General features: G+C 42.6%; 1 protein-coding gene across 2 annotated transcripts in view; it reads right to left on the bottom strand.

Moving 5' to 3' along the window:
* The window catches only part of LOC119886700 (metabotropic glutamate receptor 7), a 320,159-nt gene that overhangs the window by 272,400 nt on the left and 19,935 nt on the right, over positions 1-27,824 (bottom strand). The gene's annotated exons all lie outside the window — the stretch shown is intronic.

The following is a 27,824-nucleotide window of genomic DNA, read 5'->3' as shown; positions in this document are numbered from 1 at the left end:
GCATGTAGGCAAACATGTAGACATGTTGGCAAACATGTAGGCAAACATGTAGGCAAACATGTAGGCATGTAAGTAGGCATGTAAGTAGGCAAACATGTAGGCATGTAGGCAAACATGTAGGCAAACATGTAGGCATATAAGTAGGCATGTAAGTAGGCATGTAAGTAGGCATGTAAGTAGGCATGTAGGCAAACATGTAGGCATGTTGGCAAACATGTAGGCATGTAGGCAAACATGTAGGCAAACATGTAGGCAAACATGTAGACATGTTGGTAAACATGTAGGCATGTAAGTAGGCATGTAAGTAGACATGTTGGTAAACATGTAGGCATGTAAGTAGGCATGTAGGCAAACATGTAGGTAGGCATGTAGGCAAACATGTAGGTAGGCATGTAGGCAAACATGTAGGTAGGCATGTAGGCAAACATGAAGGTAGGCATGTAGGCAAACATGTAGGCATGTAGGCAAACATGTAGGCATGTAGGTAAACATGTAAGTAGGCATGTAAGTAAACATGTAAGTAGGCATGTAGGCAAACATGTAGGCATGTAGGCAAACATGTAGACATGTTGGTAAACATGTAGGCATGTAAGTAGGCATGTAAGTAGACATGTTGGTAAACATGTAGGCATGTAAGTAGGCATGTAAGTAGGCATGTAGGCAAACATGTAGGTAGGCATGTAGGCAAACATGTAGGTAGGCATGTAGGCATGTAGGCAAACATGTAGACATGTAAGTAGGCATGTAAGTAGGCATGTAAGTAGGCATGTAAGTAGGCATGTAGGCAAACATGTAGGCATGTAGGCAAACATGTAGGCAAACATGTAGGCATGTAAGTAGGCATGTAAGTAGGCAAACATGTAGGCATGTAGGCAAACATGTAGACATGTTGGCAAACATGTAGGCATGTAGGCAAACATGTAGGCAAACATGTAGGCATGTAAGTAGGCATGTAGGTAAACATGTAGGCAAACATGTAGGCATGTAGGCAAACATGTAGGCAAACATGTAGGCAAACATGTAGGCATGTAAGTAGGCATGTAGGTAAACATGTAGGCAAACATGTAGGCATGTAGGCAAACATGTAGGCATGTAGGCAAACATGTAGGCATGTAAGTAGGCATGTAAGTAGGCATGTAGGCAAACATGTAAGTAGGCATGTAAGTAAACATGTAAGTAAACATGTAAGTAGGCATGTAGGCAAACATGTAGTTATTTAGGTAAACATGTAAGTAGGCTTGTTGGTAAACATGTAGTTATTTAGATAAAGATGTAGGCATGTAAGTAAACTTGTAGGTAGGTAAACAGGTACACAGGTGGGTAGAGAGACAGGCAGGCCAGCCGTACAGTCCTGCGACAGCCACAGATTATTGTTTTTCGTGTCAGAGCATTTGATTCATTGATCGCTGTCGGGGTGTAAAGACAATTTCAACAAATAGAACAAAATATGTTCCTTTAATGACCTGCCTGCCGCAGCTTTAAAGACGGGATATGGAAATGTTCACCGTTCCACTTTAGTTCACCTGAAATATGAGATTGTATGTTGGGACCAGATCGGGGCAGATAAGATGTGACTTGGATCAAGATCACGTCTCTGTGAACAAGATGTTTTCAGGTGGAACTGTGCGACCTGATCACCTGATTTAACAAGTCTCCTCAGGAGTAGCAGCTTTACAGTAAGCAGTTATCACGTCGGTCACCTCGACTTTGTGCCAAGAAGCAGATGTGAAACGTGTTACTTCTTTATTTCCCTGTGATGCTTTTCTTTTCTCTGCTAAGTCAAACTGTGAAGAAGATGCCAGATAACGCAGGCGGGCACCCGTCCAGCAGGGGGGACATCACGGCCCCCACGCCTGAGGGCGGGTGGTCCGAGGCGTGACAGTCCAATTAAAAGGTGAGGAAATATGATGTGTCAGAGGATGTCTAATCCAGAGCGGCTCTGACACAAACAGCCCCAGCACTAATAACCAGTCAAAATGTCTCCCTCGTCGCTGTGCCTCCTCACCCTCTCCTCCTCCTCTGTTTCCACAGCAGAGGTTCAGTCTGTAAACCTCCTGATGCAAAGAGCCAAAGTCACGCATAAGTGTTTCTTTTAAACACAAAGCTACCATTAAATGCACAAACTCTAAATCACATGCCCAGCAGACGCCTAATATTAGCCCAGGTTCAGGATTCTTGATGTGCATTTTAGCGTAAGAACCCCGGTGAGCTGTTTTGTACAATGTTTGCTGAGAAGTGGAATGTGTTCAGTCGCTTTTTCCAAATGTAAAGCATTAGTGGAAAGCTTAGAGACAGGCAGGTTATATCCAGTTCATCGCTGTCAAAATGTGTCTGTTACTGTTTAGTGTCAATTGTGGCTTAATGTTCTCTGTATGTACTGGAGGGGGTGCAGCTTTCTTAGCGTTTGCCTCTGTACTTTAAAGTTTACCTGAAGCAGTATTTAACTGAACAGAATAAAGAGGAAACTGTAAAAATAACTACGCTGAATGTCTGAACCACATTTCGTCACGTCCGATAGCTGCTGAGATATTTCATTCTGTGTGATCGAAGTGGTGACCGGCAGAAAGTACGCACTCGGTGTGCAGTATGCAGTACACGCTCAGTGTGCAGTAGGCATTATGTAGTACTCACTTGGTGTGCAGTAGGCAGTACATACTGAGTGTGTAGTAGCAGTACATTAGTATACACAGCCTTAGTCTGGTTCCAATTTGTATTTTCGCTTGTAATTTAAGTGACTACCATACAAACGAGAAAACCTCCATAAATTAAAAACTTCTCTCCTGCACCACTATCACTGCTTTTGTTGTCCTTCGCTCCTCCTCCACACAACCCTTCATTTTCTCCTCCTCTCCCTTTCACTGTGTCGCTGTCTCTCTGGACATCTGTGACAGGAAACAGACACTAATAGCAGGCTAGGTTGGTGACACCCCATTACTTAATAGTCATCTGCCTAAAAAGAGTTATCAGACATGTTGGCCGCCGCAGCTTCATTACTGTCAACAAAAACACATCTTTAAAAACAGGAAATGTGTGTTTGTGTGGTAGTTACAGAGAAGGAACAGACCAGCACAAGAAGCTACTCGGAGTAACAAAGTACACATCCCTGGAGTATCGCACAAAGTGGATTTAATACACCAAAATTAAATATTTATTTCTGACACCAAACTTGTTTTTGTTCAAAGTCTAACAAAACAACAGAGACAGTTTTATGTTAGGATGAATCCCCGTGCAAATTACTATCCTTTCAGGTTCGCAGGCACTTCTGAAGAGGTCCGCACAGATGTAGGCGGTGATGTCAAACTCGGGCTGACAGGATGACAGAATCCTTTCAGTTTCCGTCGGAGCGCCGCATAATTGAGCTCCTGATACCGAGCGCCAGCATTCATTCTGTGCCAAACTTGTCTACAGCACAATTTTACTCTTATGAGTCCCAACACAGTGAGAGGTTTCAGGTGAAGTACCTGACACAAGCAAAATGTTCATTCATGTTTGTTGTTTCATAAAGCATTAAATGTTTTGAAGGAGAAAAGGAAGGCCTCTGTGTTTGTGGTGGGGGCCGAGGAGAATATTAAACCTTAAACTACTCGAGTAAAGTACGGATATGTGGTTACATCATGCTGTCCAAACCCATCTGACAAACCCTGAGCCTTTGTGGTTTATAAACTGGTCGTCAACCAAGAACAGGTTTAAAAGTACACAAGAAACGGTCCCGTCACCAGCGACGATGCACAGAATCTCTAGAAATACAAAGTAAAAGACGTCCAGCATCTGGTGTTTAAGGTTCACATACAGCAGCATTTCAACAGCTATACTTCCACGGATAGACAAAAGTTCTCATCCAGCATGAGACACGGTGAAGACTGCAGACTAGTTTATAACAGATAACAGATCGAATTTCATGCCGCTCTCATGTCAAAACCCAAGCTTCTCATCCGGTCCACAGAATGGCCACTGGATATTTATATATTTGCAGTATTATGACCTGTGCATCTGTGGCAAAATACCCGGAAAAACTGCAGTATTAAGTTACTGCTAATGCAAACTGAACATTTCCTGCTGCTGCAGCGTCACATTAAAAGCATTTAACTGGTGAAACATGAGTTGATTACAGGATAGTATTCTTGTGATCTCCAGATAACAAAACGGTGGTTTAACACAGGGATGGCAGAAAGTTTCTCAGTGGTAATTTCAGTGTTGTTCTCAGTGTCAACTTTTTAAAAATCTTTTTCATAATCCTCTTCAACAAAGTTCTTATGAAGAGACTGGTGATTATTCCACATCCATCAACCTCTGGACATTTCATTTCACCATCATTCCCAAGCGGAGGAACTTCCTGCGCTTCTCATTGAGGGGAATCCATCCAACGTTACACATTTCACAGTCAGGGAATTAGTACCTTTAGTACTTTTTCTGAAAGCGTTGGTATTAGACGCCCTGAGATGAGAACGGGCTCACATTTCCTGACGGCCATTTTGGAATCTTTGAAATAGCCGTCGGGAAATGTGTGATTGGATTCCCCTGAATCCCTTCCTAAGAACTTTGTTGAAGAGGATGATAAAAAAAGAAGAAAAAAGAAGTCATTGGGAGCGGGAGTTAAAAACGCAATCCTTGGATAACGAAGCCCAGTGCTCTATCATCTACCATGTTATCTCAAGATCACGAGAAAATTATCCCGTTATTGTGAGAAAGCGGAGGAATGGATGGCCGCTTAGGGCTTCCGTACTAAACAACTCAAACAAAATATTATAAAAATGCGTTTGAACACAAGACTTGAAGTTTATTCCCCAGTCTTGGGGCCCCCACTGAAAAGGCTCGATCACAGTTCGTTTTCATACGAGAACTAACGGCAAAAAGGAACTGGTTTGATGATCTAAGGAGCCAGTCAATGTAAACAATAATATGCTAATTAAAAATGTATTTGAAAGTCCGGCCCCCACAGTGTCTACTTGGAAAAACTGAGCTCAGCTCACTGCAGGAGCCTGCCACACGGTACGCCGACAGCTGCTATTCACCCATCACTATCCAACATTTACACCACGACCACACCAGCACAAGACAACAAAAGCTACACATCTTGAGCTTACTGGATTTACTGCAGGACTGCATTTCATCAGATCAGAGATAAAAATCACCATCAAACATATTGTTATTCAGTGCTGACTGTTTCTGTCTTCATATTTACAGTCAGTTGATCATGATGGATGGGCTCATAACTTCCAGCAGCAGATTAGACTGAACAGGGAGAGGAAGGGAGGGTACTGGCTTTGGGCTTCAGTCACCGGTCAGAACAGAAGTGAGTCGTCTCAGGCCTGGCGAAAGTTTTTTCTGTCAGATGTTGCGATTACAATTTGATTTGCGATTTCTTTTTATTGAGGTTTTGCTAAAGTTCAATATTCACCGCCAGTCTATTTTTGACGGAAGCCGCGTCAGGCAACACAGAGCAGACGAACCAGGCAGGAAGTCAGAACGGCAGAGAGAATCCGGTCGATTTTACAAAATAAAACACACTTCGCAGAGTCCCGATCTACGTTCAGTAAACAAAGTTAAAAAAGACCAAAAAGAAACAATTTAACTACGTAGCCTAAACCATAGTAGAAAGCATAAAGATCAAGGACAACTGAACAAATTAACTAAATCTGAACAAGTCATCAAAATCAGACGGGCAAAATGCTCTTATTCTGAAATTCTCCATGTAGATATGTAGTGTTAGCCTGCAGAGAGCGGAGCGGGCTCACAGAGAGCTGTTATCCGTAGCTTTAGCACACAAAATGACAAATTAACAACAACGTGTAGGCTGAACGCCCCGCTGCTGAAACACTTCACTGAGTTGACGCCGGACAAAACCGTGAACCTGTGTCGGTTCAGCCGACGACATTCTCCCACGTTTTCTTCCAGTTTTGTTTGTTGTTGTAAAATGTACACGCCCTGTGCCCGCTCAGAATCAGGAGCTTTATTGCCAAGTAGTGCTTTACACGTACGAGGAATCTGCATACATACAGTTGCCATAAATAAATGTAGAAATATATAAATATGGAATAGACAATGCACGTTTATATAAGAATAATAAAAAGAATAGAGAAAAAATAATACAACTATTTGCAGAGAAAGAACTACTTCGCAGATATTTACATGTGTATTATTCCGGGTTTGTCTGATTGGTGAGTAGGAGGCGCATGGCGGTTGTGACTGGCGATCAGATCTGTCACACAAGGACGACAACGGAATTTATTTCCACCTGCATGACTGTTTAAAACGGGTCAGATGTGCTGTATAATTAGCCTACATTTTAATCCCATTCACGATTAGCTAATCGCGTTCTTTCAAATCGCAATTTCCATTCGAAAACAATTAATCGTTCAGCCCCAGGACTAGCTTGGTTTCAAAAGCGGAGGCGAGGGACACAATCAAGTATTATTATATATAATGTATTCATCCCTTTTGGTCGGAGGTCCTGAGCACGGCCTCAGACTCCCTAACACACAAACCTTTCCTACTCACATCCTTAATACTCGCAAAAAAGGTCATCCTTCTTAACTGGTAAGATAAATTAAAACAAAAAATTTTAAATAAAAAATATCAATACAACACTGGCTCAATCTTCTCACCACTCAACATTCGTCACTGGAAAAAGCAACAATAAAAGAACAACTTACATCTTATCTAGCCAACCGATTTTAAATCAGTAACCAGAAGGCAATAAATGATAAAATGATGAACAGATCTGATGTCTCACCATGTGCCCAGATTAATTTAGAAACTTCACACATGATGTGAAAATACAGATGGAAGGAAAGACAGCTCGTGTAATTCAGACCGGTAAAAGCAGAAAGTATTTAAAAGTCTCATCCGTGAGTTGTTTGTCACACAACAGAAGATTCACTCTGCTTCACCAACATCTGGCTGCTGTCTTCTTTTTAAGCTACGTACAACCTCAGGGTATCATCATTTTACACGAGACAGTCAGAGGAAAACGTTCCCCAAAACTATAAAAGTGGTCAGACAAAAATAGGATTTGTTAAAAGGGAAGTAAGGTCCCTGGGCTGAAAACACCTTCCCATACTTCAGGTGCACCTAATAAACCGGTAACTTAGCGTTTATTTAGCCCATATTATTTGTTTGCTGACATTAGTTAACCAGTAAAATCTCAAATGAAAGTCATTCTGAACACTTGTCTTTGTGTTTTCCTCCAGGCCGGTTCAGCAGGACACAAGCTTGTTAATGTGAAAACTGGCCCTAAGCTGCCACCTCTGGGTTACAGATCATTTACGCCTCGCTTCCTTCGCATAGCTTTACAGTCTGGAAATAAAGAGAAACAGTAAAGTTGGCTGACTGACATACAAAATTGCCTCTGAACATTTATTCCTGCAGTTGCTAACACCAAGGGTGCCGTACGCTCCCGCAAATGAAGGCATTTTATGCAAACCACGGGGCCAATTGTTGTCTCTGCATGTGTGAGTGCAATCACATTTACATTTCAGTCGTTTAGTGTGCACTCGCACAGAGTTACAAAGAGCACATTCATCAAGCGCAGGTGAGCCAACAGCACGTCATTACAGTTAGACCTAAAGTGACGAAAACTAACAGTTGAAATAACAATAAAGCGCGATACAATGGTCCAAGTGACACTTTGAGTCATTGAGTTTTGGAGTGAAGAGGGCCCAGTCTCTGCGGCAGAGGTTCAGCGTGTCTAAGCCATTACAGGAGCATAAATTCACAGGCAATGAGATGTCAGTATAATTACCTACTTTGTGCCGGGCTGGGTAAGCACCACTCAGCTCGCCGCTTCCTGCCACATTAGTGAAAAGGACGATTTGTCTGAACAGCTCCACGGCTGGTATGTCACATCAACACTGACGTCTGTTTGAAGTCTGGACTGATCCATGGACCTGAGTGTCGCCCCGCTCAGGAATTCAAATGAAGGATTGTTCGATTCATAAATGAACCAAATGTCTAAATTATCGTCCTTCAGATTTTCATCAAATCAAACTACATTTCCGGCATTTTGTTTGTATTTATATTCTGTAATTGCCTCTCTATATAGTATATTTTATCATCAGTGGCCATTTCCATGCTGGATTTAAATATCCTGCCCAGACACCAGGGACTTACAGGAAACCATACAGCACTGATATCAGCCTCACTGTCTAAGGTCCACTCTCCTGCAGCCGAAGCAGATCACATTTCCTCCCGCCTTCACATTAAAACGCTTTATCTTTACAAACATAAGGTGGATTTTATTGTGAAGCAGCCACAGGATGTATCGGTCTCTGAGGTTAGCGCTGTCACCACGACAGAGAAGGGCAGATTATTGACGAACTACTTTCTCAAAACAAGCCGCTCTAACGCCGGACTTTTCCAACTCAACCACCGTCTGCTGAAGTATTAAACCACACATGCTGTCATCATGGAACCTGCAGCTGTCTTCAAATCAACCAGGCTGCCTTCAGACTGCAGGCCAAAGTGACTCAGATCTATATGAACAGCTCAAGTCACTCAGACGCTGATAAGTTTCCCAGTTCAGACCTGGGCCACCTTCTTATGTGGTCCAAATTCAGATACAGGTGGAATAGTTTGAAATGCGACCTCAGTCTGGACAGTCAGCTCGGAGTTCATGCAACTGTGACGTCCCTCTGGAGCGACCGTCCTCACTATTCTGCAGAAGACCGTGCTGCAGTGAACAAAAACCCGCTCCACAAAAACCGTCATTAAAAAAATGTGCATCTCCTTCCGTTCGTCCTCGTCATCCGTCCTTTCTTCCACCTCAAATCCAGCTGGTCGCGAGCTCTCGTCTGGGTGGAAACAATAGAGAGAGCGCGAGATGTGTGGCTTCGATTAGATAGAAAAGGCCCCCCTGACCCCTGCTTGTGATTGTTAGGGAACACATCTCAGGTACAAAATGTTTCAAAAGGGTGTTTTTTATATGATCTGTGGTCGGTGGACAAATGTAATGCTTGAGAGGGCAGCGAGTCTTTGCTTGGCTTGTCCCCTCACTCTGACTTTAGTTATACATGATGCTTGTTTCTTTTTCTTCTTTTTTTTATTTTGTCATCTTGTTTTTGATGCCCTGTGATGTCTACGTCAGGACCCCGAAGGGACGAGGGATATGGGGATGCAATGTACCACCAGCCTTTTCTTCTGGTTCTGTTTTTGAAAAATTGAATAAAAATTTAAATGACAGGGGGGAAAAAAAGAAAACTTTATTAATCCCCAGTTGGGAAACTCATAAGCTGAATGGTGCCAGAAACAGTATTGAATGTAATGAAAAGGACACAAAGCCGTGAACACTTATCATAAATCGGAATGAAATACAGAAAACTGAGGGAGGAAATGGGGCCCCCAGGAGTTTACTTCCGTATGACAGCGTGCTGCATGTGACCGTGTCACTTTCAAGCCGTGGCCAGTTCACTCTGGAGTCTGATAAAGGCCTCGATTTACATTATGGTGTGAATGTCAATCAGAAAAATCGGATCTGGGCAATAAATCGAAACTGAACATTAAGGTCTGCAGAGTGAACTTTGATTTGGGAAGAATTTAATAAAAAGCTCAGAAGCTGCTTTATTTACAATAAGAGATTTTTCAGCCCCGGGCTGTGTGTTGTTGTTGCTCCCAAGAGCTGCTGGAAAATCCACAAGCAACTTGTGAAATAATTTTTAAATATCTTGCCAGGTGTCACCGGAGAACTTCTGCAAACTCTATATATTCTGGATGCACCAACCTGTCAAACAACAGATATAAGCACAGAAAAGTCTGGGGTTAACCTCGTAAAACTTTACACCCTCTTTAATTCCTCACAGTTTACACAGCCATGCAAAGATCAGATCTGTGAGAGCCTGAAAATGAGTTCTTTGCATGCTCATGCAGATTCAGCTGGAGGCTCTATCTGAGTCTCTCTGCGCTGAGGTCTGCTGCTTCTCCGACATGATATACTTGTTATTGGTGTACCTGATTTTCTGGATGATTCCACTGCAAAGAACTATGTGACAATGATAGAAAACACACACACACGCGTCCACCATCTCCATGGAGCCGGGCCATGTGATGACGGCTGTGATCTATAATTAATTTGCTGTAGAAATGTAACACTGAAGATAAATCACTTTAATACTGGGGAAAATATATAAATAAAAGAAGTGAGAGAATAAGATAATATTGCGTGGAGACGGAGGGTGCAGATGGGACAGAGCGAGATGAGGGAGGAGAAGAGCGAACAGGAAGTGGGGTGTGGAAGCACTGACACACAAAATTGATGGCGTAATAAAATCAGGGGGCTGCATTCCACGAGTGGATCATTTTGTCTCGACTTTAAACTTGTTGAAATGACTTTTTCTCTCTCTCTCTGCTCTTTCCTCCTGCCATCTCAGTGTTGGTTTTGTCCTTCCTCCTCCCCGTCTTCTCCTCTTTCTTACATGTTTATCTCTAAAAGGCAGAGCTGCTTGCTCTCGTTGTGCAATAATCCCTCTGGACGCTCTGCCCACTGAGGTTCAAGTCTTTCAGTTGGCTGTCTGGAAAAATGAAATAATGGAAATAGAATTAAGATGTAATTCTGCACAAGACAGAAAACAAACTGTTTTCTGACTTACGGACGGCGCTTTTTATCTTGGAGGGTCAACAGAGAGCAAACCTGTCTAGTTTGGATGTTGAAAACTCTGCAGCTCGACAGGCTGCCTGTCGCTCCCCTGGTGACCTGGAAATGGATCTGGTCCGCCATCATGAACCTCCGTTCACTTTTCTGTGCACAGAAGCGAGGAGGCTGACTGGGGGAGGCCTGAGTGAGGTTACAAGAGACCAGCCAGAGCAGAAGTCTTTCATCAGAACGACTCGCCGCTGGAAACCTGTTGCTGCTCGGACACGACTCGCTAACAACGCAGTTTTATACCGGAACAAAAACAAAAATAAGATCGATGCAGCAGTAACAAAGATTTAGTTTATTACGCATAGTCTTCCTTGTCAAAACCTGGCACCTACATTACCCACAATGCAACTACCCCATTGAGTGTGTTATGCTAATAGCAGCTAATGTAGCCTGCAGCAGAGTTGAGCAGGTCAACAGATTCTTTTTCATTTCTAAACTTGAACTCTTCAGCAGACACTGACTCAAGTGACATCACTTGAGGACATTGAGACTTCACACAGCTCCCTCTGAGACACTAAAGACATCATACTTCTTTAAACATGTGCAGAACTCCCCAACACCTGGATACAATTTCATTAATAATCAATATGATTTATGTCTTCAAAGAAAACTCATGAGAAATGTATTTTACCTCCTCTTCCTGTTGCTTTGCCCTCCTCTTTCTTCCTCCTCTCTGCTGAACGAGGCTAAACACACACTCAGCACCCTCCAAATGATAATAGTCATTATCCTAAAAGTAAGGTGCCATCACGGCTCAGCTGTGCGATCTGCAAAGCCGGGGATATGTTTTAGAGTACATCTGTGTTTATAAAGGCCCGCTTTTGATTTGCAGCTCGCTACCTGTTCTCACTAATTGGAAAGAGAGGTCACTCTGTGTCTCCCCCAATGCTTCAGGAGGTCCACACTTTCCTTCGTAAGTAGCTGCACAGCTGCAAAGGTTACGGAGGGCATTTGCATTAATGGGAAAACTCAGAGACAGAATGCAGAGAGAACTCAACATCAGTGGCTGTTTTCATCATTAAAAGTTCCCATTTTATGCAATTTTTACTTACAAAGTCATGTCTTTTCAACGTAAATCTGAGTCTAAAGACCACAAGTCTGAAGAGAACAAACCATCCTCTCTTTTTTTTCCTCCTGCTCAGTCTTTCAGTAAATGTGTGTGCAAACACACCGTTTGAATTTCCCTCCCTTCATGGCATCACGGAGGGATCTGCCCCGCCAACTTAACACGTACTGAACACACCGCTCGCAGTCCTTCCGTCCAACACAACAACAAGCGGTCGTTCCATCGCAGAGCTACAGCTGGAGGTTGTGCAGTCTGTCTCACAGAAAGTGCTTTCACAGTTCTGAAGGAAAGGTTAACCTGATGTCCCCTGGCTGCTCTGCCTCAACTCTGTGATTTACAGAGTTTCCTGGTGGACAGATGCTTTACTTGTTGCTAACTCTACAATAACCGCTAGCTGCTACTAATGGTAGCTGCTGTTATCAGCTGACTCTGCCTGAACCAACCTGAATTAACGTTAGAGCTATAAGCAACAACACACCCCCGGAGCACCAAGCTTCTAGTCCGGGCAGTCAGCTAACAGGACGGCTAGCTGCATGGCTAACTGAGCTAATTAGCTAGCTGCAACTACCATTAGCAGAAGTAACAGGCCTCAAGTTTCACCAAAACCAAAGTTATAAAGTTGTCTTTTTGTACACTTATCCAGTAAGCCTAGTCTCGCATAGCCACAGCTCTCTCCACATCGATCTAGTGCTGTGCAAGCTAGTTCCTGCCCCTCTGGAGGCTTCCAGGAGTCGGCCAATCAGAAGAAACTGGGCTTTCAGGGAGGGGGACCTTAAAGAGACAGGAGCTAAAACAGACCTTTCTGACAGGGTGAACTGAGGTACGGAAGCAATGGAAAGAAAAATAAGCTGTTTTTTGAACATTAAAGCATGTAAACATTTTCTAGTACCCAAAATAAAAGTATAAGCTTGAGAATGAGCAAAATATATCTCAGTGCTACCAAGTATCTAGTCTTTCTTCCCGATCACTTTCCTCCATCAGTCCTCGTATCCTTTCTTCAATCCTTACTTAATCCTACTTTCATAGCTACCTCCTCTGCCTTATTTTCTTTCTTCATTTATTCTGCTCATCTTTGCCTGCCCTCTTCTCCTTCACTACCTTTGTTTGCTTGCCTGCCATCATTATTAGCAGCATTTTTAGCATGCAGGCCCGTGTCCTGAGGCTAGCGGTCTTAAAACAACAGATTCTGAAATCACAAACGCACACAGACGCAGCATTAACACATGTGGAAACAAGTCGAACGCACTACAGTGAAATCCTGTTCAGCTCAAAATGAGGCTGTATCTGAATCTAGCATGTAGCAGCTACTGCATTGCCAATCACACCGGCTCTGCTTTCTAAACCTTCTTTCTCTCTCTGTCTTTCTTTTCCCTCCATCTTTATCAACCCCTGCCTCGCTCTGCTCTTCCTCCTCCTTTCTTCTAGCAGCCTCTCTGACCCAGTTGCATATACTCATCACAGCAGACAGCACTGCAACTTTTAATCAGACAACTCTTCATTTGTACTAACGGCACGGCTAAGCCAGGACACGCATTATTGTGGGTATCGCAGCACATGTAATTGGCTTACTGTATGTGAGCCGAGCGGGGTTGTTTCTGCACGATAATACTGCACGTCAGTCTGAGTTTAAACAACAAGCCTTTTCAGCATGTTTTCCACCAGACTTTAATATGCTGGCATGTTTTTTTATGCTGTTTAATTAGTTTCTCTGCACATGAGAAACCCTCGCTGTGCCAAAAAACAAGATGCGTATCAGTTTACTCATGTTTTTAATTAGCTGTAATTGTTTAGCTGCATAACATGAATAGAGAAACGTTTGACTGTGATACTTGTTGACTAGTTTTAAATTTTGTTACAATAAATAAATAACATAAATAAGTGCTTTACATGGTTGAACAAGCATCCAAACAAGTCAGGGGGCAATGAGGCAAATAAAAGACAGACAATTAAAAAATAAAATGTTGGACCACATAATAAGCTGTGATCTCTCTCTCTCTCTCTCTTCCCCCCTTATTATTTGTTTATTATCTATACCGGTAATGTAAGTTAGAGACCCCCATGAAGCTCAGATTATAACTTGAACCCTGTTTAGTCTTGAACCAGGACTAAGAAACAGCCAGCAGAGTCCTGCCTGAGAGTTTGAGGCTGAGCAGCGAGAAGTCAGGAACCAGGAAGTGCTTTAACGGCAACCAGTACAATTTCTCTAAACCTGAATGGTGACCGGATAAAAGGCGAAAAAAGGCCGAGGTGCTGAAACGGGTAGAAATGGTCGGAAACGGGCTGCAACAGGCCAAAAGAAGTGACCTGTACAATGTTACAATCTCAATACAGTCAACTGAACGGTGACTGGCGAAGAGGCTGAAACAGGCCGATTAAGGGAACCAGCACAATCTTACAATCTCAGTCCCGAATGGTGACTGGTGAAGAGGCTGAAAAAGAACAAAAGATGCTGAAATGGACAGAAAGGGTGGAAACGAGCTGCAATAGGCCAAAACAGGAGACCAGTATAATCTTAAAATCTCTGTAAACCTGACGGGTGACCAGCGAAGAGGTGGAAACAGGCTGAAACAGGCCTGGTCTTCTAGTGTCTGTTAAAAGCTGCGCAGCTTCCGGGTTTTTTAGTTGTACAATAATCTAACCAAGATGATATAAAGGGGAAAATGATATAATCAGCACTCAAGTAATTAGTAGAACCACGTGGCTTTCAAACGACACAGACTCTTTGACATACTGCCCAACAATCCAGCTCCAGGCATCGCCGGGACATTGCTGGGTCTGTGCCACTGGCCCAGAGCACTCGTCACAAGTTTTGGGCAAACCTCAGGATAAATCAAGTTGTCTGCCAGATTGTGAAATCCATAAAGCAACGAGGCTCAAGTAAAGCCTTTAAAAGTCTGTCAGGACAACCCTCTGCAGAGTCAAACCACTGTCTTAGAGTTTTCACCACTGAGCAGGTCTGTTTAACGTTTGGGTTGCACGCCTCGCTCAGGGGCACACTGATGGCGGATGCTGAGTTTGGGGAGAGCGTTACTCAATTATCTTCCCTCCTAATCCTCCGGATCCTCCTGCCACCTCTGTACTGCATGCATCAGCTGAAACAACAGTCCTCCCTGGTGTTTATCCGCTCATTATCAGGCTGTGAGAGGTGCTGGATGAAAAGTTTTTGTACCGTTGGAGGTGTTGGTTAATTTCCCTCCTCTGGGAGAAGTTACCGTCTCTCATCCAAATTAACAGTGCAGTTCGGCTGTTAGTAACACGGGGAACAATGCAGCTGGCCCACACAGCAGCAGCTCACACTCATTACACTGGTTTCCCATCAAATACAAACCAGCATATAGGCAGGATTCATGTGTTGAGGCGTCTAATTGAAATCACTTTAGTTGTGAAATGGATAAAGCAGCGGTTTACACGCCCTGCCCCCGTACCCCCGCACAATTTTATTCATTTATTTAATGAGCTGTGTTTAAGTTAAGTTTGCTTTTGCAACCTTTCCCGTCATTTTAACATTTTATGTGGTAATCCAACATAAGACAGAGCTGTTTTACTTCTGAAACTTGTGCAATAAATTCTCCATTAATCGTTCAATTTAGTCTATTAACTTCTGACACTTCTTAATGTTGAGTGTCACACATGAGTCTTCAAACTCACTATGCTGCTAACTTGAGTAAAAAGCCAGACAAATTAATGTGCTGTTCATCCACGTAATCTGAAAATCATCAATAACAGCACACTGTTCCTAGTTACAAAGGGAGGATTTGAAACAGTTTAAAGTAAAATGAGAATGTCATGGTTCAATGTGTCAAATGCATTTTCAAGTAAACCCAGGAACTATCTGGTGCTGCCTTGTACTCTGCACACTGCAAGCACCAGAAACCAGAAGTCTGTTCGTCTCCTGAGCAAAGCCAGCCGATGGTGAGCACTGAAATACCATGATTGATTTATTCATTCTTTTTTTTGTCATTTACAACCTACTGAGCCAAAAATGTGATTTCGGCTGCTTGATTAGTACAGCGGAGATCGTGAAAGGAAACGGCACAGCGGCAGAAAATACATGATTTGAAACTCAGTCAGCGTTGTGCAGGTTTAATCAGAGACGTTTGTACTGAAGAGATGGACATTAAGTGGATATCTCCCGTTTTCCAAATGTCCTGCAGCAACCCCTCAGTTTCAACATTAAGATTCATTAAAGGATAGTTTCGTAGGTGAGCTGCTAGCGAGACTTTATTTCCTAAAGTTACTCCAACGCAACAAACTCCCCTCTCCAACTCACGTTTCCACCGCTGTCTTCCTGCAACAACTCGCCTCTCACGAGATTTCAGAGCGAGGACAGGACCCCCTGACCTCAGTGAACCTCTGCAACGAAGGGGACAGCGCACCATGCAACACCATGTTAGAGATTTCTCTGGTCTGTTGCTTATGAAGTTGAGGACACGGATACGAGTCATGCATGCTGGGTGGAGCTTGTTAGCCAGATGTTGAAAGGGTGTAGAGGCAAGACGCAGCTTATGGACAGCCGTTAGCTCGCTGCTAACTGTTATTATATATCAGATTTGTGACTGTGTGTCACTGACAGAGTCTTAAATCTCATCTGGACTTTATCTGATACGAGGGCCTGTGGAGCCTTCAAAATAACGAATCAGGTGTCTGTTCACCCTCATAGCTATACACACTTCAGTTGTTAGACTACCTGAAGAGGGTATGACAGGGTTGACACGTATGCTTTGTATATTCTCAGATGTTACCCAGACGAGGCTGACCCTGCGCACCTCAGCAGCCAGGTGAGAAAAAAAGCCCTCCAGCATTTGATCAGCCAGCGTCTGATGGAAACCATCAGTGGCAGCGATCGTTGGGAGTTCACCAGTCTGACAGCAGTCCTATAAGTGGATCAATTATTGCTGCTTGCTAAACTCCACTGCTTTCAGTCCAACAGAAACTGTGTGGATCACAAATGACAGACTTTCTACACACTGTCCATTAAAAACACCCAGCACGCTCAATACGTTCCATTTTATTATTAGTGACATCAGCAGCTTTTATAAATCAGTTCCAGAACACCTGCACACCTTCTCCAAACTACTGAAGTCCAAAATGTAGATCAGCTTTTTGTTTTTTTAAGTTACACTTTCCTCAGTATGTTTGAATCCAAGAAGAAGAAACTAAAGAGCGACTAAAGCATGAGAACTCATCCCTGAGCAGCTGCTGTGTGTTTGGTTGACTGTCCGCTGCTTTATCTGTAAACATAATGCTTAGCATTGCAAAATTGTTTCTTGAAATGTTTTTTTATTCCGTGAAGGTCGCACTAGATGCAGCACTTTACTGCATAAACAGCACTTTAAACTACCTAACACAGACTGGTGATGCGTGTCTTTTATATATTTACATATGTTGTTGTTTTGTACCTTATGACGACCTTGGGGATTACAAATAGGCTCACAGCTAATTCTGGCATATTTACATTGCTGAAAAGCAGTTATGTTCATTGAAATGAACAGTCCCCTTTTAAATAAATACCATTTCAATAAAATAAATGAAATAAAAAACAAACAAATGATCATAAAGACTGTTAAATATTTCATGTTCAGATTATATACATACTTGCTTACACCTTGCTAGTACCGTTTTGAACCCCCTTTCGCCTACAGAGCCGCCTTAATTTTTCGTGGCATACTTTCAACAAGGTGTTGGAAACATTCTTCAGAGACTTTGGTCCATATTGACATGATGGCATCACAAAGTTGCTGCAGATTTGTCAGCTGCACATTCATGATGAGAATCTCCTGTTCCACCGCACCCCAAAGGGGCTCAATTGGATTGAGATCTGGTGAACAGTGAAGTCATTGTTGTGTTCAAGAAACCAGTTTGAGATGAGAGCAGTTTCTGAAATACTCAGACCAGCCCGTCTGGCACCAACAACCACGCCACGTTAAATCCCCTTTCTGATGCTCCGTGTGAACTTCAGCAAGTTGTCTTGACCACGTCTACATGCCGAAATGCATTGAGTTGCTGACATGTGATTGACTGTTTGTGGTCAGTCAAGACTCAGAGAGATCCCAGACTTCTTTGCTGTGTCGACAGTCCACCGTCACAGACGCAGAGCAGTCTTTTTCTGTGGCCGACCTCTGAAACATGCCGTCAGTTCAAAGTCACGTTTATAAGCACTTCTAATCAAATGAAGACAAGTATTAAATGAAGTATTAAGATAAACAATGTAAAACACGTCTCCAGGCACCTCAAACACAACATAAAGCCTATGAGTGTTTGTCCTGCTGATCCTGTAGAGATTCATCATCACGTAAAGTCAAATATATCGACTTTCGGTGATGCTGCTGTGAACACTGTTGAGCCGAGACACTCCGGTCAATGAAAGAGTGAGTGTGTGTGTGTGGTTCCAGCTTAGTCATACACCTAACACATCTCACAGTCACTTTTCCTGTCATCAGAAAACACACGGATGACATATTCAACTGTAAACAGAGCGATTACTGACAATTTGAGGAGTGCAAATGAAAACACTGCTGGTTCAACAGGCCTGATAAGGACCGTTCAAAATAAATGCATCTGTGGGCTCTGAGGATATCTGTGGGAGTTTGTGTTCACTCTGTGTTTGTGGGTTCAGGAATGAAGCTGTGTTTTATGAATGCGGGTGCTGTTCACCGATGTGCAGCTCCTCCTCAAGGGGGTTGGGGTGTGGTGGTGTGCGTGTGAGTGTATGTAATGAATCTGAAAGTCGACATCACCTTGGGGCAGATGGGGCATAGGGTTGGTCCATATCCATGTAAAGGGTTAGGGACCTGTGGACCAGATTTCATGACTGAATGAATGTTGTTTCCACCTGATTCACACAAACCCATCTACAGAAATGGCCTCTGACAGGGTGATTCATATGGATGGTGTGATCTGAGGCCAACTCAACCCCTAAACATGAAACAGTGACTCAGTGAAACAGGAAGTTACACAGATCCAGCAGATTTACAGAGAAAACCGGGAGAGAAACGTACACAGCAGATTTCTAACGACTGACCTTCCCATAAAAAAAAACAATCCCGCATCTAAGCTCTCTATCCTGCAACCGCGGTTCATACATTTCCATCCGCTCTGTTTTCACTTGCTAACAGTGGTAAAGATATTATCTGAGAGAGACAGTGTAACTATGAGCTCTTTAACAAGGCCACCTGGTGCCGAGCCAGTAGACTTAATGAAAACACAAGATGACAAGATAAGTCCAAGTCAAAACTTAATTGTCCCTAAAGGGGAATTCACACAGTAAACGGTGCAGCACACACAACTAGCATACTGCAATGCAACCATTAGCTTAATATTTAATATGAAAGCACTGTGCGCACTGGATGGAGCGCAATTAATCCTGTAGCCATACCTTCTTGTTGCAGAGGAAACCTAATCTAAAAATGTCAGACATAAACTTATTGTGGCTAGATTAGATGATCCAAAACAGCTAATAGCATTCATGACGAAGGTTAATGACACAATAAAAATGTACACAGTTACAGCTGGAGGTTGTTCAGTCTGTCTTACTTTCACAATTATGAAGGAAAGGGAAATATTTTCTGGTTTCCTCTTTGATGTCCTCCGGCTGCTCTGCCTCAACTCAGATTTACTTGTTGCTAACGCTACAGTAACCGCTAGCTGCTGCTAACAGTAGCTGCTGTTATCAGCTGGCTCTGAACCAGCAGTCCAGAACTTCTATACTAGTTTTACAGGTGTAAACACCAACACACCTCCTGAGCACCAAGCTCCTACTTCAGGCAAAATCAGCTAACGGATGGCTAGCTGCACGGCTAATTGAGGTAACTAGGTAGTGGCAGCTACCATTAGCAGTAGTTAGTGGAAAGCAGAACATGTGGAAGACTAACACAGTTTGAATCAAAAATGACACTCAAATCGAGCATAAAAAACTGACAACTAGCTGAGGCTGATGGGAATGTCATTAGTTCTGCAGGTATTTGGTCGTAAACCAACATGATGAAAAGTCAGAAGATCACCAAAGTTCTTACAGTTCATCCTGAGGGGAACATGAAGGTCTGAACCACTTCATTCATTGATCACAATCCATCCAACAGCTGCTGAGATGTTTCAGTCTGGACCACGAGTGTGAACCTCTTCGTGTCTCAAGAGGTTCACCAAAGTCAGGAGGAACATGAGAGTCAATAAAATGTGCCAATCCATCAAGGAGATGTTGAGATATTTCACAGGTGAAGACGTTGACCTGCTGGTGGTTCTGGAGGACTTTGAGATGTTTCGTAACCAAGTTAACCTAAAAGGAAAATGCAAGTATTTATCCAGACTGATTGGAATTGTGCTTTTAAAATGCGAGGCAGAGCCACTTCCTGTTCTGTGCTGTGAAGCTATCCAGTCCACTCTCAGTGAATCAGACTGCAGAACTGTCTCTGCAAAGGGTTTGTGGGCACTAATATCAGAGTATCACAATTAGCTTTTCTGAATTTATGAAAATATTGTTTCCTACAGTAGAAAATGAAAGAAAGGAAAAAAGCCGATAAAGTTCCAGTGTTTCCATTCCTTTAAGTTCATTCCTCAAATTTCATGGTACACCAAACCCTGACTCTGTGCGGAGGATATATGAGCAGCTCTCGTAGATTTCTTTTCTCTGTGATCACACAATTATAACTTACTTTTACAGTAATGAGCACACTGGCCTCTACAGTTCCACCCACATATCCTTTAGTTCCAAAATAAGACGTCCACGCCTTGAAAATGTCACACCTGTGTTAATAGAAAGGAATTGATTTGTGCAGGTCATTTACTGGACGTCCTCGGTTGAAAGAAGCTCTTTTATAGACTGGATAGTTCAGATTTTAAATGTCGACCTTCAGACAAAAATATTCTTCTCCTAGATTTGAAAGTGAATTATTCACTTCTGCTCATCAAAAAGTGAAGACTGCTTCATTTACAGTACAAATACGTGTAGAGTTTTTAACTACATGTACTGTACATACCATTAATACTATTAGATAGGATTCATAACATTTTTGCATTTTTAGTGATTCACTGCCAAAGGCTACATTAAAAAATCTAGCTTATTAACCGTCTCACTCGCATGTTTTCATGAAGTGGATAGCACATTAAAAGGGATAGTGGTGAATATTTAACAGTGTTTATAGTAACTTATAGATGAATGGTTGATGTTCTGGTTTTAACTATTTAAGTAACAAGAAGAGACTGGGACCACAAATTATTAATGAATGAATTTAAATGTATTATTATTATTTTCATTAACTACTTTTTGTTGTTTGTTTAGTTTTTCTATAAAGATGACAAAGCCTGTTACATGTTGAGCTGTCCAAGCTGTACCACACAACAATGCTGCATGTTGGAAAACTACTTAGAAACCAAGGATAATAATTGTGCTTTTATAACTTTCAAGTATTATTAGCTACTCAGCCATATGTATAAATTATGACAAACAGACGGACGACATTAAAGCTGGATTAATGGCGCAACACTACATCACTCACTTTGAGTACACAGAGTAGGACACTACAGTGAGGCTTTCTGATTGGTCAGGGAAACTCTCCACCCTCACTTCTCTTTACATCCTGACAGTGATCAATAAATCAGATGCTATGACACAAAAAAATCCAGTATCTATGGCTGTCGCAGGACTGTAGTAAGCACGGCAATCATTGGCTGGCCTACCTAAAAAGCAACACATACTCACTCCCAGCTCGACACATATGGACACTTGGTCACCACCCCTTGGCGTCGCTTTTTATGCCCTGGGTAATCCTTAGCGTTATTCTTTAGGGTTGTTTCCAGAACGTTCTCATCTTAAGGCGACCAATACCAACACTTTCAGAAAAAGTGTCAAAGCGTAGTTATTTGACGCTCAAGGTAGCCTTTAGCATCTGTGTGAGACCCTCTAAGAGACGCTCTGGGGAATCTCATACAGACTGGGAGCACTAGCTAGCTAGCTACGTTTGTGTTAAAGGTGTTGACAGCCCCCGAAGCCCCCTATTTTTACCATAACCATCAGAAATGTTTGTGCTTAAACATCAATCACAGAGTTTATGCATGTTGACCGGCTAACCCAACGTGGTTGGGGTAAGTAGGGTTAGCCTCCTTTGTGTTGTTGTGATGTAGCAAACTGTGGCATTAATACAGATGCTGAAGGGCACCGTTAGCGTCACTGAGATGAGAACGCTTTCTTGTTTTTGGACGCGTAGGGCTACGCGGTCAAATTAGCAAGAATAAATATGCAACATCCAGTTACTAAAACTAGAGGTTAACGTTGTGAAGCGGCACAGTATGGTCAGGTTTAGGCACCAAAACTACTTGGTTAGGTTCAGGAAAAGATCATGGTTTAGGTTATTATGCTTTTTCACATTTTCTGAATTATCTACAGTGTTACAATGTTTGATGTTCATGTTAAACATGGGCAAAGCTTCATAAAACGAGGTTTAAATATTTTTTATAAATCCTTGTAAGCAAAAATCTCAGATTTCCTCCTGTTCTGATCGTTCTGTTTTAAACTGTTTTTCTACCAACAGCTCCGTTTTACGACACATGGTGCCAGACAGAGCCGCTGTTCCATATATGGTCATTTGCTCCACACAGCAACGCTCAGTCCGCCTGTTCCGCTCAGCGACAACAACAGCCTGGTAACATGCTTCAGGTCTTGGCCAATCAGAAGACAGTGGGCTTTGAGAGGCGGGGCCTTAAAGAGACAGGACCATCTACAGCTTGTTTCAGACTGAGGCTGAAATGAAGGCCAATGTGAAAAGCCAGTATAAGATGGAAAATTATTTTTTGAACTTTGAATAATGCAAAGCTGCCATGCAGGAGGCACAGAACTACAATATAGGACTGGAAAAGCAGTATAATGGGTCTCCTTTAAAATAAGTACATCACCCTTCGATCCCAACCACCTCTTTACTCTTACACATATACAGACACACACACACACACTACACCTGCTTTTAGTGTTCAGCAATGACGCCAAAGAGCTTCCCCCAGTGCACTGAACTATGACGCTAAAGGGATCCCCAATGCTAATACGGACACCAAGGGGTCTTCACCACGCATCCATTGCAGGGATTGTTTTTCAGCTTGTTTAGGAACGTGCAGAAAATACAGCGAATGCAGAGCTGAGATAAATCAGCTGTCTCTACATCATATGTGCAACTCAAGTGGTTCGTCTGCTCCACTTTCACTCACAGGGTTTTGTGCCACAGCACACACAACACTACCAAACAAATGTGTGTTTGTGTCGGGGAGAAAAGTGCAGGAAAACCTAGTCCCAGTTCCCTTTCTCTCTCCCTCTCTCTCTCTCTCTCTCTCTCATCTCATGTTTATACAGTGACTTCCTCTTGCTTCAGTGCTTCTCATCCCTCCTAATTTCCCGAAGTGCCTTTGTGTGTTTGTGTGCGCACAAGTGGAAACTTGCAGTCGGACGTACAAGAAAAAAACCCTCTCACGCACAGACAAAAACACAGATCCACGGTGGTGTTACACAGCAGCAAGTGAACCTTGAATTTGGCAGAGAAGTGTAGTGCATGGTCTGACTCTTTGACGTCCAATTAGAAACGCATTGTTCTCTCCCACTCATTCAGCAGACGGTAAAGCATGGCGCCGTTTTGGCCTGTTGATTAGAGAGTTATGCAATTGTCAATCAGCATGCGGGGGAGTTCAGTGCTCAGGTGGGGCCTCGAATGGGAAGAAAATCAATGTCAAACAAATTGATTACACTTACTTCATTAAATTCAGATTTAATGAGTTTATAATCAAACCATTTTCCTCCAGGTTAATTCAATTTGGGCCAAGTCTGGTGGCTTACTGCCTGGGCTCGTGGGCCCCTGCTTGTGGGATTGTTGGAGGCCTTGTGCCAAGTTTTTATGCAGTCAATAATTTGTAGGGAGTTGGGCGATTGTATTGTGTTGTTCTGCTGACAGATAATCCTGGCTGTTTTCAAGATGTGAGTGAAGGCAAAAGCTGCACATGCCTGCTTTGGAGTGATGATTTTATATCCAGACTGAAGACAAATCTGTTAATCTGGGTCTTATTAGTATCTGAAAGTGATCAGATGGGATTTGTGTATTCAGGCATCATTAATCTAATGGCATTGTTTGTACAGAAACAGATACACACTATCCTCACTCAAGTTCTGTACTGAAGAACTTTACTTGAGTATTCTTCTCCTAACCCACAATTGTTTATGGTATTCTTGTTTTTATTTATTATGTCTGCCAGTGTCCTTAATATGTAATTGCAAATTCATTATGTCCTTTATCTCAATTAAAGATTATCCTTAAATTCCTGCTTTGAATCATATCAAGTGATCTACAGTTAAACATAATTTATATAAAAGACGAGGTCAACCAGTGACTTAGAGGGAAGAAAGAAGCGAGTTTGAATTGTCCTGACAGCGACTCCTGACTGTTAAACTTGACTCGCTTCTATACTGAGAAACGTTTACCTGGCAAACTTCAGGATGTTTTAAAGCACCAACTAATCTGTGACACATGAAACAATAAACAAAATTACAACTTGACCGAATTTACTTTCTGTGATTGAAAACGGCTTCTTCGGTTTAACTCCGTGAGAGTGTGACGTATCCACCTGATTTTCTGCGGTTCTGATAAGTACTGCGTTCTGTACATGCTGAGGTACTTTGGCATGTCAGACTTTAATGGGCTTGGAGAAAATGGCTGTGTTACTTTTGTCTCACATTTCATTCGTCCCGGCTCTCTCCTACATCAGGCCGTTATTTGCTATATGTATATAGACTGCATTATTATTAGTGATTCACTAACATGTAAGCAACATTTTACTGTACTCAAGGTAGAGCTAATTTTAACAACTTGTATATATATATATATATATATATATATATATTATATATATATTAAATATATTATTGGTTAGTGTCATCTATAGTAATGCATGTTTTACAAACTGATCACCTGTTCTTGCCGATCTGAAAACTAACTAATAAAAGCTGTGAAGTAAAATGGACAACATTTCCCTCTGAAATGTAGTGCAGTATATGTATGAAGTAGCATGAAATGGAAATACTCTAAGCACAAGTACCTCAAGTACAGTAACGGGGTAACTGTACTGAGTTACATTCCATCACTGAAGTAGTGTAAAGGAAAGGGGGAAACCAAGAGGACTGACCAAAGACAGAGCTATTATCCTTTAATGTCATTCTCCACCAGATTAGCTGCACTGGGCTCTGCGGCAGATTAGTGACAGCCTGAATCCAAGCAGGATTTTAACACAATTCAGTCTGTGAAATGGACTTTTGTTTGCAAAGGGTCTATAAAATAAGTAACTAGCCATCGTGTCACGTTGACCTCATGCTTTTCAGCAACAAGGAGGTGCTCCCACTCTGTGCTTTGTCGCTTCGCTTCCCACTAGAGGTGGGTGTTGTGTTGTGTAGGGCTTATGGGAAATAATGCAAGTTAAAGGTGGCTAAAAACTGAATGAATATATTTCTTTTAATACCATCCTTATGTGAAGTGACCCAAAGAGACTCTGCAGACTCCGTTCCGAGGCTGGACTTTCTTTTCTTTTGCAGATTTTCTGGAAGTTCGGTAAAGATTTGAGTTAAATTTAGATGGAAACTAATGTGTCAATCAAAAGACAATGAGTCACATATCACCGCCACAGGCAATATTTCTACACTGAGAGAAGGAATCTTAATTACAGAACAAGCGACCTTTTGACAAAAAGATGGAAATAAAGATGTAAGTAATAATCTCTCCCCAAAGCGTGCTGTCAGGCTGCCGTGACGCGTGGCCTTCACACTGCTGGGCGCGCTTCACTCGGCCCCGTTATTCTCTCTATTTCTGAATTAATGCTGAAACAAATTAATGGTTTCGACTTGAGCTTGATCAATGTCAGAGCGAGAATGGAGTTAGTCTACAGGGACGCTGCTATTGATCGCAGTCTGAGAGGGAATGCGTGAGTGTGTGCATGTATGCATATGTTTAAAGACAGAAAGTGAGGAGCGAGCGATTCATTACTGTCATCGTGCGTCATCAGCTAACACTTGGAGGATTGAGCCGAGTGAGCAGAAGGCTGTAACAATTTCTGGCAGCTTCCCTCTGCGGACGGATCCTTGTTACGGCACCAACGAGGAAGACAAAGGCGATGACAGGCTGACAAGCGGTCCCAGTGCCCCAGTTTATGACATTAATGAGCGGAAAGCAGAGAGACTAGACAAAGTGAGGTTATGCGAAGTGTGCATTCATTGGAAAAAAGAGAGCAGATAAAGGTTGCTGATGTTTGTTTGTGTGAGAGACAAAGAAGAAGTACTGAGCAATTCTGATTTTGTATCTGTGTTTGAAGAATGGAACATATTGAAATTATTATTTAGATCAGCATGTCCATGTTATCTGGAAACCTGGAACCATTTTCATGCGCTTAAAGCAAAAAAGACGTTGCGTCTCAATTTGTGTGCTGAAGCACCTTAAACCTGCATTCAATGGCCAGCAGGGGGCGACTCCACTGGCTGCAGAAAGAGGTCAGATTGTATAGAGGTCTATGGTAAAATGTTTCTACTTCTCAGCTGATTTATTCCCTCAGTAAACACTTTCATGATGAGTTTCTGGTCTGAGTCTCTAGTTTCAAGTCTTCTTCAACACAGCATGATGTTCATTTAGTAAATTATGGTCCAATTTAGAGGAACAGAGACCAGGAAGCAGGGGAGGCTTTAGGTCGGGGCTACAAGCTGATTGACAAGTCGCTACCACGCCGACCTGTCAATCAGGATAGAGGCGACTCTTACACGCCGCTCTGTGTACATTTAACCAGCGCCGCTGAAAAAGCTTATCAGGAGTCGGCTGTTCACTTTTCAGTAAGTATGTTTTGTTTTAAGCCTGTTTGTCGCTAGCCACTATTAGCATCCCAGCTAATATCACAGTTAACGTGAATTATGAACCTCGTCAGGTTAGGTTAACTTTATTGTCCCCAAAGGGAAATTCTGCGTCACAGTGCAGCGTTGCTTCATAAAAAACATCACAAAACACATCAACAAGAACCTGAAAAGCATCGACATGTTGTACTTCACAAGAAGAAAATATAAAAACAGAAGAAAAAGGACATTGTTGACAACACCGTTCCATGGATTAAAGTGCAAGGGCTAAAGTGCTAGTGTGGTTGTTGCACGTTGACCTTTTGCACCGGGATCACAATTAAAGTGCTGAATTTAACCACCCTCTCTGTCCAAATATGGTCACATCTGGTTCCAACGGCCAAAATGCCAAACTTGAGGCTTTCAAAATGCAGTCCACACTGGATGGCATCGCGGAGGCTAACGTCAACTTTTATGCAGCTCTTACAGCTCGGGGGGGTTCACACTAACAATTACGGCAAAATGTAGTGCACTATGAGAACCCGGATGGTTTACTCACAACGGTCAAAAAGTTGGGTGTGTAACGCTGGAAACCTTTATGGTCGCCATCTTGGCTGCGTAGAGGAAGCGGAGGAGCATACAAAAGTAAATTATGTCTGACATTAGCTAATTAGCAGTAGCACAGCGTACAGCTGAGGCTTATGGGAATGTCACCAGTTCTGCAGGTCATAAACCAAACATGTTGACCTGATGGTGGTGCTAGATGGAAAGTCAGAGGATCACCAAAGTCAGTAGGTTTCATCTTCTGGGGAACACGAATGTCTGTACACACTTTTATGGGAATCCATCAAGTAGACGTTGAAATAATCCAGCCTGGATGTGGTGGAGCAACCAACCGACTGACCAACAGACGGACACGCGGCATTGCTGCAAGCATGGCTAAAAAGTGCTTGGGTTCACAAATGAAAGAATAAAAGCAGCCAACATTTCAGCTCCCAGGCTGTCAGCGCTGCTCAGATTGCTTGACTGATTCACTGAAGCTCTTTTGCCCAAGGTACAAAGTTGCTCTACTTTGACTTCTTCATGGTATGTTGACTTCCTGAACTGAAGAAACCCTGTGAACTCTTCCCACAGCCGTACAAAAGGTGCACTATTGCAGTTTATTTTGCGACTGCTAATCAGCATAGGGTCACATTTTCAGAGCCGTGTCATGCACACGGCCTTCATCATCGTCCTCAGTGAGGCAGAACTGGTACTACTGTCTCTCCATCAGCCAGTGGACTGGACGTTTTCTC

The sequence above is a fragment of the Micropterus salmoides genome, unplaced genomic scaffold (assembly GCF_014851395.1).
Source record: "Micropterus salmoides isolate LMB-PRFRI ecotype aquatic unplaced genomic scaffold, ASM1485139v1 Ms_hic_scaffold_4, whole genome shotgun sequence".
Lineage (NCBI taxonomy): Eukaryota > Metazoa > Chordata > Actinopteri > Centrarchiformes > Centrarchidae > Micropterus > Micropterus salmoides.
Note: the sequence above shows the minus strand (reverse complement) of the source record. Positions and strands in the feature narration are given on the sequence as shown.